This window comes from Lissotriton helveticus (genome assembly GCF_964261635.1).
Source record: "Lissotriton helveticus chromosome 1_1 unlocalized genomic scaffold, aLisHel1.1 SUPER_1_unloc_16, whole genome shotgun sequence".
Lineage (NCBI taxonomy): Eukaryota > Metazoa > Chordata > Amphibia > Caudata > Salamandridae > Lissotriton > Lissotriton helveticus.
The window spans coordinates 2,430,735-2,446,368 of record NW_027611655.1 but is presented as its reverse complement, the minus strand read 5'-3'; the positions used below and the strand labels follow the sequence as shown (position 1 = coordinate 2,446,368).

General features: G+C 43.1%; 1 protein-coding gene across 1 annotated transcript in view; it reads left to right on the top strand.

Moving 5' to 3' along the window:
• Positions 1–15,634, top strand: part of LOC144805622 (uncharacterized) — a 59,936-nt gene that overhangs the window by 22,127 nt on the left and 22,175 nt on the right.

Sequence of the window (15,634 nt, the reverse complement as noted above, 5' to 3'; positions counted from 1 at the left end):
ACTAGTTTCCTTCAATTCCTTCTCCACTTTCTTACTCTCTCTCTCGCTATATATATATATATATATATATATATATATATTTCGCGGGGGGAGCGCCCGGTAGATGCACCGGGGAGCGTACCAAGGGGAAAACCCAGTGAAACAGTAAAATAATAATTGAAAGTGCTTAGAGGTAGGGTAGCTTTGAATAGAGTTGTTGTGTTGTGTGGGTGATTTAAGTACCAGCATGTAGGTACCAATATAGAGTCTTAAATTCATTGTACACCGTCTTCTCTGTAGATAATTTGCATGTTGTTACAGAAGTTATTGTGGTATATGGAATCCATACCATAGTCTGTCAGGAAAGCAGAAACAACATGGAGGCAGAAGATGAAAAAGAGATGTCAAATACACATTGGAGATAATATAGTGGGAGAAAGGACGTAACTATGAGCAAAATTACTATGTAACACCAAAAAGTTGCACAGTATACTATAAGTCTCACTTTATATTATAATCATTTTGGTACTATTTCATGAATTACATATAAAAATGAATAATGTCTCGAACAATTTTTAATTATTGAATAAAAATGTATTGCTGTGATTTTTCAAAATTTAAAAGAACTTCCAACATTATATCGTCAGGAATGTCCTCATTTTCAGTCCATGATTCCATTTCTTCCACACAATTAACTGACTCTTCGTCCAGAGACTGATCCATTAAGTCAAAGTCTTCCTCAGGATTGTTCTCCTGAAGAATTTCGAAAGAAATATTAATTTTATTTGCTTCTCCTTCCATTTTCTTGCTGTAAATTGCATTAAAAATAAATATATCAGTAGAGTTAGGGCAGTGTTGGGTTTAAGTTTAGACAGGTACTTCTGAGTTTTTACCAGTGAAGTTATCTTTGGGCAGTGTATGGTATCAGGCAGGAAGTAGAAATATCAATAACGTGTATGTGAAGAAACCTAAGTAATTTCATAATTATACCAGAGAAGCATAACTCAATCTATAACTATAACAGAGAAGCCCATCTCAATCTATAACTATAACAGAGGGACAGTAAATATCTAACAGAAAAAGGTTTTACAAATTAACTTAAAGTGCCCCGTACAAATTAACAACATACCTTATTAAAAGGTGATGAAGATAAATGGAGAAAATTCTTTAAAGATGTACCTCAGGTAGTTGTTTTTCCCTCTCATTTTTCATTTATATTCATGTACATAACCAATCAAATGTCAGGGAAAAAAAAGTAGAAAATGAAAGTAAAATTTTAATTGGTTGTAAATTCTAACACTTCATATGTGTTTTTGTCATGTAATTTACCTCAGGATATTTAGACAGTGCTACAGCTCAAATGGCTCAATGGAATTCCTCCAAATTTGGGAAAATGGTAGGGACTGGTATGTAGTAGGTCCTATTCTATATTTGGTGAAAGTGTCTCCAGTGGTTTTTATGTAAAGTACCTTTGAAAAATTTTTGGGAGCGCTTCCCGGTGCGCGCCCCGGTACGCGTACCGGCAGCGCAACGGGAGTCCTCCATCTTGTGTTTGAGACACAAGATGGAGGACAAACAACGTTGGGAATGGGTATAAGGGGGCACGGTAGGCACCCCCTGACCCCCTAGGTTTTCTGAGGGAGGCTTAGGAGGCCCATATAGGCCAAAAAAAAAGATATTTTTCGCGGGAGGGGCGCCGGGTACGCACACCGGGGAGCGTACTGGGGAGCGTACTTTGGTGAAAAACAGTGAAAAAAGTTAGAGTAAAAAAAAAAAATTTTGAGTGATCAGATGTAGGGAAGCCCTGAAAAGAGCTTTTGGGTTCTGGGGCTGATTTAGGTACCTACAAGTAGGTTCCAATGCACAGTCTTAAATTCAGGAGGAATATTCTATTCCCCTCATCTGAGAAGTGCACACCATCTCCTCTGTAGATATCTTGCATGTTGTAACGCAAGTTATTGTTGTATATTGAACCCATTCCATAGTCTCTCATGTAAGCAGAAACAGATTTATTCACATGTTTCCGTGCTTTCTCAAATTGTGGACAAAATTGGTTGGACCACTTCCATTTCTGTCTTTGGCATATATTGTAATATACCAGGTGTCCTTTAAAAGCATCTCCAGACCTACCCCAGTCAAAGTGCCTAGGTCATTTCCACCACTGTGCAGAATCATGAGGTCAGGGTGTGGCAGATGGTAAAAGGTTTTCACCAATCAATTGATGACATCTCAATCCTCTTTGGCCAATCCACTTTATGTGCACATTTGGTAAATCAAGGTTGTGAAAATTTCTGATAGCTGCATACCTTTGAGCCCAGTGAATATAGCTATGTCCAATAATCCAGACAGAGTACATGGTGAGAGGAGGTTCTGGTGCAGTCAGATGAAGTGTAGGAATGAAATGGCAGTTGGAACAGTAGGAGTTTGCAAAAAAAACTGTGGAGTTTCAGTGCTCTTGAATCACAAGCAATGATTGGTGGATTCAGATAGTTGAAAACTGAAAGTTAGGGTGCATGTTCTGTTCTGTGAAAGAAGTAATTTGAATGGTTAAGAAAAGGTAATTAAAAGAAAGATTGCACCTGATAAGCTGGTGTATTGAGAGGTCAAACATCCTTGCTGAGTTAATTTGCAACATTGTAGAATAAACTTTTAACCCTGAGAGCTGAGTGAGGAGGGAGTTGCTATGGTAACAGGTAGAAAGGGTTGGGGTGTGGAAAAGTAAATTTTGCCATGTTCTGTGTCCCTACGTGTCATCCATCATATGTTATGTGTGCATGATTAAATATGCATATGCATTCCCTATGTTCGATGAATGACGCAATTACAGTTGTGTCCACCTCTAGTATGCCAGTTTCCAGTTCTCGTGAATACTACGAATATCAGGCCTATGTAAAGCTACGTTGCCACGTTTCTCAGTGTGCACGTTATTCTATTGAAAAGTCCCCGTTTCTAGGCCTCAAAAGGGCCCGGACACCAGATTCAGCTCCTGTCTCCTGAAGCCTCGCTGAGGAGCGATACAGCCCCCACCTGTATCCTCGACCCTTCACTTACTTCCTGCCTCGCAGTGCCCGGCTCACCCTGGCTCTGCCTCTGAGTCTGCCAAGAATATGTTATGATTCCAGTTATCAGTTCAGTCCTCCTTCTCTGCATTCCTAAAGCTACTGAATCGCATCGATAGTTTCCGTCATTGTCTAGCCTTCACGTCTCCACGTTAGAGAAATACTGCATTTAATGGTCATTTAATATTCTTCATCACGCACTACATGTAGAATAATGCATGGTCCAGTCTTAGAATCAAGTTAGCCTTTCCCCTCCTGACTTCTAGTTCATATCAACATGTTCTCTAAACATCAGATACTAGATGCTGTTTAGGTACATGTCGCCCTGACTCTCCAGACTTCAGTCTCTGCTCCTAGCACAGAGTTCATAGCCCCCAGCTTCTCCTAGTAACACGTCATTGCTAGTTTGCGCGCACCATCAGGTTAGAGGTCCCGGCTCCTCAGGTAGCCCCCTCCATGGTTTCCGCCCCATTCATGACATATTCTGTTAAGTTTGCATCACATGTCTATGTATACGCCCTGTTACACCTCTTTTCACCCTTATCTTTCGCGACTGCTACGCGTCACGCTTTTTGCTCCACCCACTGCTACGCCTATTGCAATGTAATGCTATGTGTTTGCGTTATGTATATATGCTCATGCACTGTTATTAAAAAGTTATTCCCCTTGTCCCGATCCTGACCCCGGCAGCGCTGCTGGGCCTTGCCATCCTATTCCTGTATTTGCTGTATTAAACCTGCAAAACTCCTACTACCTCGAATCTTGACTCTTATTTATTGAGCTATCTGTTATTCATTTATTCATTCAAAAATAGGGTATTATTTATTTATTTACCACATAATGGCGCCCGAATAGGGACTTGCCCTTTCCCCACGCGTCGGTGAAGCCACGCCGACCCCCTGACCCTCTGCAGTCGTGACGGAACTCTTCTGCGCACCGGCAGATATTTCTGCTTCAAGTATCCCTCAGGCCCACGGAGGAGACGGAGGAGGCGGTCCAGCATCCAGACGAGACGGTGGAGGAACGCGGCGAGTCCCGACCAGAGCCCAAGCCGAGAGTCCAAGGTCCGAGGTATCCGGAGGCCCACCTGTAACAGAAGTCCGAAGTTCGTCCGTCCGGCGTCCAAGCAGTCCCGTCCAGTCTGAGGCCTTCCGTTCTTGCTGCCCGGTGAGTACCGTTACTGGGGTAGTATCTAGACAGGGTCAATTTAATTGACTGTGGTCCGTGGGTTGGTGGTACACAGACCCACAAACGAAGTGTCCACTTCGGTGGATGCGGGTCCTGACGTGTCTCTTTATGAGACCGGTAAGTTTCGTACTGTTTCAGCAGTGCACCTAGTTTCTGTTCCAGTCAGTTCTGTTCTCGAGGAAATTCATGTATTCTGTGTTCCGTATTCCAGGTAGTATTCTGTTCGAACTGTTATTTTTAAATGTTCTTCATGTATTTTAATGTCGTGGTATGAATGGGGAATAAGTATCGTGTTCATTGTGTATTGTATTGTGTCTAGATTACAGTCCAGTCATGCCCTTGTTTTCTAAGTTACGTCAGTTAAAAACTAGAAAGGGTCTGCTGGAAGCAGCAGTTCCAGTTCCGCCTAGGGACAGTCCAGGTCATTTTATGTATCAGAAGCATGGCATAAGCGCCATTTTGTATCTAGACTTATGGGTAGATTATACCAAACAGTTAGAAGAAAAGTATAGATGGCCCGTATCGGGTACATGGGATGCCGAGTGCATCATGCGAGTAGAAGAGGCATTATGGAAAAAGAAAGCCAGACAGTCACAGAAAGATGCCATCGAGTTATGGCGCAAAGAAGCTCATAAAAGAACTGAAAAAGAAATCAGAAAGTCAGAATTAAGTAGAGAATCCTTAGAACGAGCACAAGAAAAAGAACTAATCGAGATAGGTGAACAAGTCAAAGCCGAACAGTCAGACAGACAGAGGCATGCCCTTATTAGGGGTATGTATCCTCTCCTTGCCGAGGGCTTGCCAAAAGCGACCCCAGAGGCATCCAGTAATTTCCCGCCACCATTAGTTCCGACCAAGCTACGTCACAAACAGACCGCAGCTGATATTTTTATTTCGTCCTATTTGGACGACACAGTCCCAGAATATGCAAATCCTGTTCGCGCTCCGCCAGTCCCTGTAAATCAGGCACTTCCCGCTCCTCCAGACACCGGAGTACCTGTTACGGTACCCCCGGTCCAGCCCGCCATACAAGTCCAGCCTACATATCCATTTCCCACTCTGCCAGGACGAAGAGCCTCAGTAGACGACTCTAGTTTAGGGGCCGCAGGGGGAGGTACTCCTCAAACCCCGCCGCCACACAAGCGTTTGACGACAGCCGAATTACATATGCAAGCATCACAGCGTACGCCCAGACATCAGACTGTAGCAGAAATAAGAAAAGCCCTTAATGAATGCGGCTATGATCCAGTCCCAGGCGAGGATAATATGGTTTTATATTCATTCCGCGTAAGAAAGGTGACCGAGTATCTAGTCACCTTACCGAATATGAAAGAAGATCTAGACAGAATATATCGTTTCATCCGTACAGGGGATGATCCAGAAAGCATTGGCGAGGCCATGTCTCAAAGGAAAGCTGACACCCAGCTCATGATATTAAAGTTTCTGATCAATTGTCTAATAAGAGAACAAGATTACCCGTCTAAAGATCCGGCTGAAATGAAAACCCTGACAAGGTGGAGTGATAATATAGCCGAGGGTAAGCACAAGACCGTCGGTGCTATGGAGAGTATGTACAAGAAAATCCGTAAAGAAATAATAAAGTTACACGAACAGCGTAAAGCAGCACAAGTAAGCGAGAAAGAAAGTAACTCTGATCCTGACGAGTTAGACGACGAGAATCCCGACAGAATAGCGTATGTAGGAAAATCTAGATTTCCAGATCGCCATTTACGCCTAGAACACAAGTCTATTTTTCATCATCCAGCACCAGAACAAGGTTCTCTAGAACAAGTGTTTCAAGCTACCGATCACATTCTGAAATCACGAATCGGTTACAGTGAGTTGAGTACCATGCATGAACAAGAACTAGCCCGATCAGCAGTCCGATGGATTACTGATTCTACCACTTTTCCAGACGAAATAGTGGCACAAATGTTTCTGAAAATGCCCCCAGCCGAACAACGACTGGCGGGTATGTATATGATTCAGCACCTCATTACATTGTATGAGGGTCAGCACTCTGATCCAGGCCCGTTACATGATATCCTGAACGAGTTACTCCAGTATAGATGGAAAGGTTTAGGTACCGACTTAATTAGTGTCATTCTAGAACAGCGTCACAAATATAGAACGTTTCTGAACCCGCATTTTGTTCATGTCTCACCCCCAGAAAGTAAACCATTTTACATAGAGAGACAGAATCCGTTACGAGAAGTCCACCCAGTTAGAGGAACGGGTGGCGAACTAGAACGAGTGTTTGTTTACACTCCGATTACAAAGATGGAACTCCTAGAGATGAAGAAATTAATTCCCTGTCATGATAAAGATCCAGCAGGGTTCCATAGAGAATTAAAAGACATGCTCCGTATGGGAGAATACACGTATCCAGATATAATTAAAATGTTAAAGGTTCTGCTGCCCGCAGGGGTGTATGAAAAGCTCAAGGAAAAAGAATGGGAGGTGGGAGAGAAAAAGATCGATTGGGCAGTTCTAGAAGCTGAAGACAAGGCACGAGTACCAGGTACCGGTCTTGGAGCGAAATGTAAAGAATTACCAGAATTATTAATACAAGTTTTACCTAGATTATTGACAACTAGAAAAGAAGACTGGGATGCAATCTCAGCCTGTAAACAGAAACAAGACGAAGATATTAGTGATTTTTATTCCAGATTTGAGAAATGTTTTAGCATCAACAGTGGCCTCAAGACAAGTAGTGAGTCATACCCTCACCTTTTTGTTACTAAATTAGTCGAGAATTCAAGTCCACAAATTAAAAATCGAGTTTTGAAAGTCGAAAGTACCTGGCAAGCTAATACCCCGTCCCAGATGTTGCAGATGCTCCAATACCACCAGAATAGGATCAGGGAAGAACAAGAACACGAGAGAAAACGTATGAAAGACACAAAAATGAAAGTACTAGTTGCACAATCTGTTCCTCAAGACAGTCAGAAGAGGGGTCCGAATCAAGCCAGTCATCCTGCAGCTCCCGTTAAAGGGAACTGCAATTATTGTAAACAGCCAGGTCATTTTATAAACGAGTGTGCAGTTCTGAAACACAACATAGCTACTGGTAAGACTAAAGAAAGACCACGTCCGCCTAGGCAAGAACAAGTTTCACAGACTCCTCAGCCACAGAATGCACCACAGACAGTTACCGCACCGCAGCCTATTGCTGCAACACAGCACGTTACACAGCAGATGTACCAGTATGCACAGTCTGAGTATCCAGAGTACCAGCAGTATTCATGAAACAGCCTAGAGAGGGAGGTAGGCTTGCCTCTCATCGAGATACCTGTAGATCAAGAAGGTCCCTATGTTCACAGTCAAGTATTAGGGAAAGACAGAAAGTTTTTGATTGATACAGGGGCAAGTAGGACCACAATTAGTCACGCCGAAGTTCCAGGGGCTCCGCTCTCAGGCTCAAGAAATGTTTCCCTTGGATTTTCAGGAAAACCCATTGTAAATGAAATATCAAAGCCAGTTACTCTAGAAGTAGGTCCATTGTCCCGTACTACTGATTTGTTACTTACTAAGTCATGTCCAGAAAATCTGTTAGGCATTAAAACACTGAAAGAATTAGGTGCAGTTATATGCTGTTCCCCAGAGGGAATACGATTGTTCCTACGTGACTTTAAGGGTCACTATGTATTACGAGACTTTGATCCCAGATTGTCTAATGTTCCGCAGCATCTATGGGCGCAAGGTCCAACTGATGTTGGTTATATGCAAATCACACCCTATCGTGTGACTCTCAAGCCAGGTGTGGTGTTACCACGAATCAGACAGTACAGATTGCCACCTGAGGCTGTAGCAGCCTTATCCAAAATTATTGACGAGCTCATGGCTCAAGGAGTGGTTGTAGAAACTGACTCCAATGTATGCAATTCCCCGATCATTCCAGTCATGAAACGTACTGATCCAAATGCACCCCCAGTATATCGATTAGTGATTGACCTACGAGAACTTAATAAATGTATTATTCCTCAGTACCCAGTCGTTCCAGATATCTCTTCCCTATTGACAGCCATTGATTCCGAAGCCACGTTCTTTACTGTAATCGACCTCAAGAACGCGTTTTTCAGTGTCCCTATTCATCCAGACAGCCAGTTCCTTTTCGGATTTTGTTTAAATGGAAGGAGCTATATGTTCACACGCGCTCCTCAAGGTTTCACAGAAAGCCCTAGCATTTACAGTCAAGCACTTAAAAGACAACTAGACAACATTCACATGCCAACTGACACTGCCCTGCTCCAGTATGTCGATGATCTCCTGATCTCAGCCCGTTCTGAACGTGCTTGCGAGCGAGCATCCCTTACAGTCTTGTATTTCCTAGCCGAGATGGGGCACAAGGTGTCCCCTTCTAAGCTTCAATTCTGTGTCCAGCAAGTGGTCTACTTAGGACACTTACTGTCCAAGAGGGGTAGGCAGTTGACACCAGAACGTATCCAGTTAATAGCGAGTCTTCCTCAGCCCAAGACCCAGAAGGAGGTACGTGCTTTTATCGGCCTTACTTCTTACTGCAGACAATGGATTCCTCAGTATGCATTTCTAGCCAAGCCACTGATACAGTTAACGACACAGGAGGCAGCCGTATCGACTGTCCTCCCTTGGACATCTGAACATACACTTAGTTTCAATGAGTTAAAGAAAGCCCTATGCCAAGCTCCAGTTCTAGCGACACCGAACTACAGTAAGCCTTTTACACTTTTCGTCACTGAACGCGAAGGTACAGCATTATCTGTTCTCACACAAGATCAAGCAGGACAATACAAGCCCTGTGCTTATTTTTCGAGCACATTAGATCCTGTAGCCCAGGCTCTGCCTGCGTGCCTCAAGTCAGTTGCAGCCACAGCCCTAGCTATCAGACAAAGTGATTCCATAGTCTTAGGACACTCCTTGACAGTACAAGTTCCACATTCCGTGGAAGTTCTTTTAAACCGAACACAAACTCAGCACTTGACAATTGCACGTTTAACAGGTTATGAATTGACACTGTTCCAGCCACACATAGAAATCAGACGCTGCAACATCCTGAACCCTGCTACACTGTTACCATCAGTTACTCCGAATTCTGCCACACATGACTGCGTGGAAGTAGTTAACATTACGACAAAGCCAAGACAAGATCTGACAGATATTCCGTTACCAGACCCCGACCTGACACTTTATGTGGATGGTTCATGTATGAGAACAAGTACAGGAGAACTAGTCGCCGCGTATGCAGTGACTACTGACACTGAAGTTATTGAAACACACCGTATTGACACCCTGTCCGCTCAAGCAGCAGAGCTAGTTGCTCTGACACAAGCCTGCATACACGCCAAGAACTTGAAAGTTAATGTTTACACAGATTCACGCTACGCATTTGGAGTTGTACACGACTTCGGAGTGCTCTGGCAGGAGAGAGGTTTCATGACTTCTCATGGAACCAAGATTCAGCATGGTCTCCTTATTCAAGCTCTGTTAGATGCCATACATTTACCGACATCTATCGCTATCATGAAGTGCAAAGCACATACGAAAGTTACTGACACCATTTCTCAAGGTAACGATCTAGCAGATCGCACAGCCAAGCTTACAGCACAGACTCTAGACATTCCAGTTAACATGACACACACTCCAGATCCGATTACATGTATGACAGTTAAAGACCCTACACAAGATGTCATAGACATACAGTTACATGCTACTCCCGAAGAAATCAAGAAATGGTCCGAACAAGGAGGGGTCCAGACAGATCAAGGATGGTTAACGAAGGGTAGAGCCACATGGTTTCTCCCCGACTCTATGGTTCAAGTCATTATTAATACCGCACATAGTCCAGCACATTTAGGAGAAAAAGCTATGTTAGACAGTATCCAGAACATCTGGTTCAACAAGCATTTACGAGCTGCAGCCAAACAGAAAGTCCGTACCTGTATGATATGTTGCCAGTTTAATCCAGGTAAAAGTGTCCCGGTGGAACAAGGTGGATTCCAGCCCCCTGACCACCCTTTTGAAGTCCTCCAGATGGATTATATTCAGATGGAACGATGTCGAGGTTTCAAGTATGTCCTTGTAGTTGTATGCGCTTTGTCCAGGTGGACGGAAGCATATCCAGTCCCAGATTACACAGCCGCGACCACTGCCAAGCAGTTGGTTCGTGAGTTCTTCCCCCGTTATGGACTCCCTAGAGTCGTATATTCTGACAACGGCCAGCCATTCTCATCTGAGTTAATGAAGCATGTTTCCCTTTTGTTGGGGTACCAGTGGAAGTTTCATTGTGTACGCCATCTTGAAGCAGCCGGTCTCGTAGAGAGACATAACCAGACTCTGAAAATCCGTATTGCAAAAGTATGTAAAGAGAAAGGTGTGGACTGGCTAGTAGCTCTGCCAGTCGCTTTATTTTATATGCGCATGGTCGCACATTCCAGATCAGGTCTGTCCCCGTATGAGGTCGTTTTCGGCCGCCCCCCTAACATGTGGGGTACTCCTAGACCCCGAAGTATTACCGATGTTTCAAGTAATATGCTGACAGATTACCTAGCTTCCTTGATGTCTGCCCTCAACTCTTGTCGTTCACAGGTTGCCGCCGCATTTCCAGACAATACCGAGGTGGCACCGCATGAAATCGTTCCAGGATCCATGGTCTTGGTCCGCAATTTTGACCGCTCAAGTCCGCTGGAGCCACGCTGGAAGGAGCCCCGACAGGTCCTCCTCGCCACCCGTACAGCCGTGAAGTTGGAGGGTCGCAAAGGCTGGGTGCACCTTTCACATATAAAAAAGTTTTATGGACTGAAACCCGTCTCAAAGAACATTTCCCAGGATTTGAAGGATTGCCAAAATATTGTTCTCAAGGACTGTCCCGCAAAAGACATTGCTACAAACCCTCCCCTGTTAGAGAAAAATCCGCAACAGGAGTATAAGTTGAAACTCCGGTCTAGTAAAATAAGTCAGCCAGTTTGATTGTCTAAGTCCTCCCCTAGGTGAAACGGTTAGACTGTTTCTGACATGTATAAAATAGACCCCCATAGTGAGAGAGTTAGTCAAAACTCAATTCGATGTATCGTTTTTCTATGTTTCATATTGTTTCTCAGCATTATGATTTCCTGCACCAGTTATGCATTTTTCTTGTATTTCCCAGTTCTTCATGTAAATAAGTCTGCTAATGCTACAGTAGAGCACACGTTTAGTGATCTGCCTCCTCATGAACTCTCTTACCGCCTCGCTATGAAAAATAATTCTTTCATCCGCATGTTACATTACTCACATCAGACCAGCAATGCCACTAATTGTTGGGTGTGTGGTCGACTCCCCCCTTTCCAGATACCGAAGGGAGTTCTGCCACTTTTTCCTTATCCATTTTCACATAATGGTTCGTGTGGAGCATGGTCCACGTTAACGTCATCCTCAACAGATATGTCTTTTCTTAACAGTACATGTTTTCCAGACAAGCAAGGTCTCCCCCACAGAACCGGGTTAGATCTAGAAAATGAAGTGTATAATTTAGGTAACTATTCTTCGAATTTCATGGTCCTGAATGTTCAGTCTGATACTACTCCAGACTTACCTGCTATTTCAGTACTACCAGTTAAAGGCAAATTATGTGTCCGAAATAATGGTTCCGTACATGTAGGACATAGTGATTGTACTACTATTGTCAAGTATAGTGACAGTGGGAAATCCATTTTCAAAGCTTCACGTCATTCTTATTTTATTTGTGGTCAAACTGCATATGTTCGTCTGCCCCTCGATTGGGAGGGAACCTATTACATTGCCTTCCTACTGCCACCAGTTTTCCTAGCCCCACCTGATTATCATAGAAACACACATCTAGTACACATTAGACATAGAAGGGAGTCCCCAATTGTCGATTATACTGAAACTGCTCTAGAACAGTATACAGATTTCAACAGAGGTTTCTTTTTCTTTATAGGACCTATCCAGAATAGTAAGCTAATCCGTAGGTTAACCAGAACCCTCGAAGCTGTAGTAAATGAGACTGCCTCTGCTCTAGGTAACTTAACTGAAGAGCAATCTGCTATGAGATTTGTCGTTTTACAGAATCGTCTCGTCCTTGACGTCATACTGGCCGATAGGGGCGGGGCCTGTAGAGTCATCGGATCTAGTTGCTGCATTTTCATTCCAAATAACGCGCCGTCTGTTTATTCAGCTATAACCAGACTCCATAAAATTGCCCATCTGTTACACCAAGATCCAGGCACCTGGACATGGTCCGGTTGGTTCTGGAATATAATTTCCGCCTGGGGATGGAAAGTCTTGTCCTTTCTAGGTATTGCAGTAGCGATCATATTCAGCTGCTGCCTCTGTATACAATGTGGCCCTGCGATTTGCGGCATCTGTGCTACCTCTTGTATTCCTAGTCCCAAGCCCCGTTCTAAATCCCGTTCCAGGATAATTCGAGACGAGCAAATGATACTGTATGAAATGATAGATGGTATCATGAATATTGATGTTTCCTGATGGAAACGTAGTGACAAGGAGGGAATGTGGAAAAGTAAATTTTGCCATGTTCTGTGTCCCTACGTGTCATCCATCATATGTTATGTGTGCATGATTAAATATGCATATGCATTCCCTATGTTCGATTAATGACGCAATTACAGTTGTGTCCACCTCTAGTATGCCAGTTTCCAGTTCTCGTGAATACTACGAATATCAGGCCTATGTAAAGCTACGTTGCCACGTTTCTCAGTGTGCACGTTATTCTATTGAAAAGTCCCCGTTTCTAGGCCTCAAAAGGGCCCGGACACCAGATTCAGCTCCTGTCTCCTGAAGCCTCGCTGAGGAGCGATACAGCCCCCACCTGTATCCTCGACCCTTCACTTACTTCCTGCCTCGCAGTGCCCGGCTCACCCTGGCTCTGCCTCTGAGTCTGCCAAGAATATGTTATGATTCCAGTTATCAGTTCAGTCCTCCTTCTCTGCATTCCTAAAGCTACTGAATCGCATCGATAGTTTCCGTCATTGTCTAGCCTTCACGTCTCCACGTTAGAGAAATACTGCATTTAATGGTCATTTAATATTCTTCATCACGCACTACATGTAGAATAATGCATGGTCCAGTCTTAGAATCAAGTTAGCCTTTCCCCTCCTGACTTCTAGTTTATATCAACATGTTCTCTAAACATCAGATACTAGATGCTGTTTAGGTACATGTCGCCCTGACTCTCCAGACTTCAGTCTCTGCTCCTAGCACAGAGTTCATAGCCCCCAGCTTCTCCTAGTAACACGTCATTGCTAGTTTGCGCGCACCATCAGGTTAGAGGTCCCGGCTCCTCAGGTAGCCCCCTCCATGGTTTCCGCCCCATTCATGACATATTCTGTTAAGTTTGCATCACATGTCTATGTATACGCCCTGTTACACCTCTTTTCACCCTTATCTTTCGCGACTGCTACGCGTCACGCTTTTTGCTCCACCCACTGCTACGCCTATTGCAATGTAATGCTATGTGTTTGCGTTATGTATATATGCTCATGCACTGTTATTAAAAAGTTATTCCCCTTGTCCCGATCCTGACCCCGGCAGCGCTGCTGGGCCTTGCCATCCTATTCCTGTATTTGCTGTATTAAACCTGCAAAACTCCTACTACCTCGAATCTTGACTCTTATTTATTGAGCTATCTGTTATTCATTTATTCATTCAAAAATAGGGTATTATTTATTTATTTACCACAGGGGGGGGAGGGTGTTGGTTTGAAAATAGAGAGGGAAGAGTTTTAATTGGTTAACATGAGGGATATGTGTGTAGAATTAGAGGTTTTATGTGCCATTAATGGTTGCAGTGCCTGGAGTACATACCTTTTGCTCTGCTAAAGAAATATTGGTGTGTGTATCTGACACTGTTCTCAATTTCCCAAAGCATTTGTAAAGGTGAGTTATGATTCATTCAATATAGATAGAGAGTTCAGATTAAGAAGCACATTGAGCTTCTTTGCTGTTGGTTTGTGTGATGCTTTTTGAAAACGCATGGTATCAATATTTGCAATAGAGAGGAAATGTATTTTGTAAAATAGTGAGTTTTCAGTACTGAAATGGAATGCTTGTACATAGGACCTGCGCTCTGTTTCTAAAATGTTATTTAAAAAACGATTTTAGGGCAAATCAATGGGTTTTACATTTTTGAGAAGGAATAGTGTGTGCATGATTAAATAAAAATATTTGAACCTTTCACAATCATGTCACCTTTGTTATCTCAGATTAGGAAGCACATTGAGCTTCTTTGCTGTTGGTTTGTGTCATGTTTTTACATAATGCTTGGTATCAATATTTGCAAGATAGAGGATTTGTATTTTGTGAAATAGTGAGGTTTCAGTAGTGAAATTGAATGCTTGTACATAGGACCTGCGCTCTGGTTCTAAAATGTTATTTAAAAAACGATTTTAGGGCAAATCAATGGGTCTCAGTAGTGAAATTGAATGCTTGTACATAGGACCTGCGCTCTGTTTCTAAAATGTTATTTAAAAAACGATTTTAGGGCAAATCAATGGGTTTCAGTAGTGAAGTTGAATGCTTGTACATAGGACCTGCGCTCTGTTTCTAAAATGTTATTTAAAAAACGATTTGGGGGTAAATCAATGGTTTTTATATTTTTGAGAAGGAATAAATAGTGTTTGCATGATTAAGTAAATATTTTTGAACCTTTCACAATGATGTCACCTGTGTTACCTCAGATTAGGACGCAGATTGAAATTCTTTCTTGTTGGTTTCTGTCATGTTTTTTGATAATGCTTGGTATCTACATTTGCAAGATAGAGGATTTGTATTTTGTGAAATAGTGAGGTTTCAGTAGTGAAATTGAATGCTTGTGCATAGGACCTGTGCTCGGTTTCTAAAATGTTATTAAACAAACGATTTTGGGGCAAATCAATGGCTTTTACATTTTTGAGAAGGAATAAATAGTGTGTGCATGATGTGTCATTTTTTTGGTAGTGCTTGGTAGGAATGTTTGCAAGAGAGAGGAAATGTATGTTACCTGTGTTTCCTCAAATTAGGAAGTGGATTGTGCAGATGAGGTGAGGCATGTCCAGGGGTGCAAAGGAGTTGAGGCCTGTGTCCATTAGTGCAATGGAGAGGACTTACCTCCTCTGACCCATAGACAAGCATTATCTAATCTGTGCCCCTTGGACAGGCCTCAATACATTGAGTATAATTGATGGTAACAGGGTGCAGATGAGATGAGGCGTATCCAGGGGTGTAGATGAACTGAGGCCTGTCTAATGGTGCAGATGAGTTTAGGTTTATTCAGGGTTGCAGATGAGGTGAGGATTGTCCAGGGGTGCATAGGAGGTGATGCCTGTGTTGAAGAGTGTAGTGGAAGAGAGGTCTGTCCAGGGGTGGAAAGGAGGTGAGGGCTGTGTCTAAGAGTGCAGTGGGGGATAGGCTTCATGAAGTGCAGTCTAGTGCACT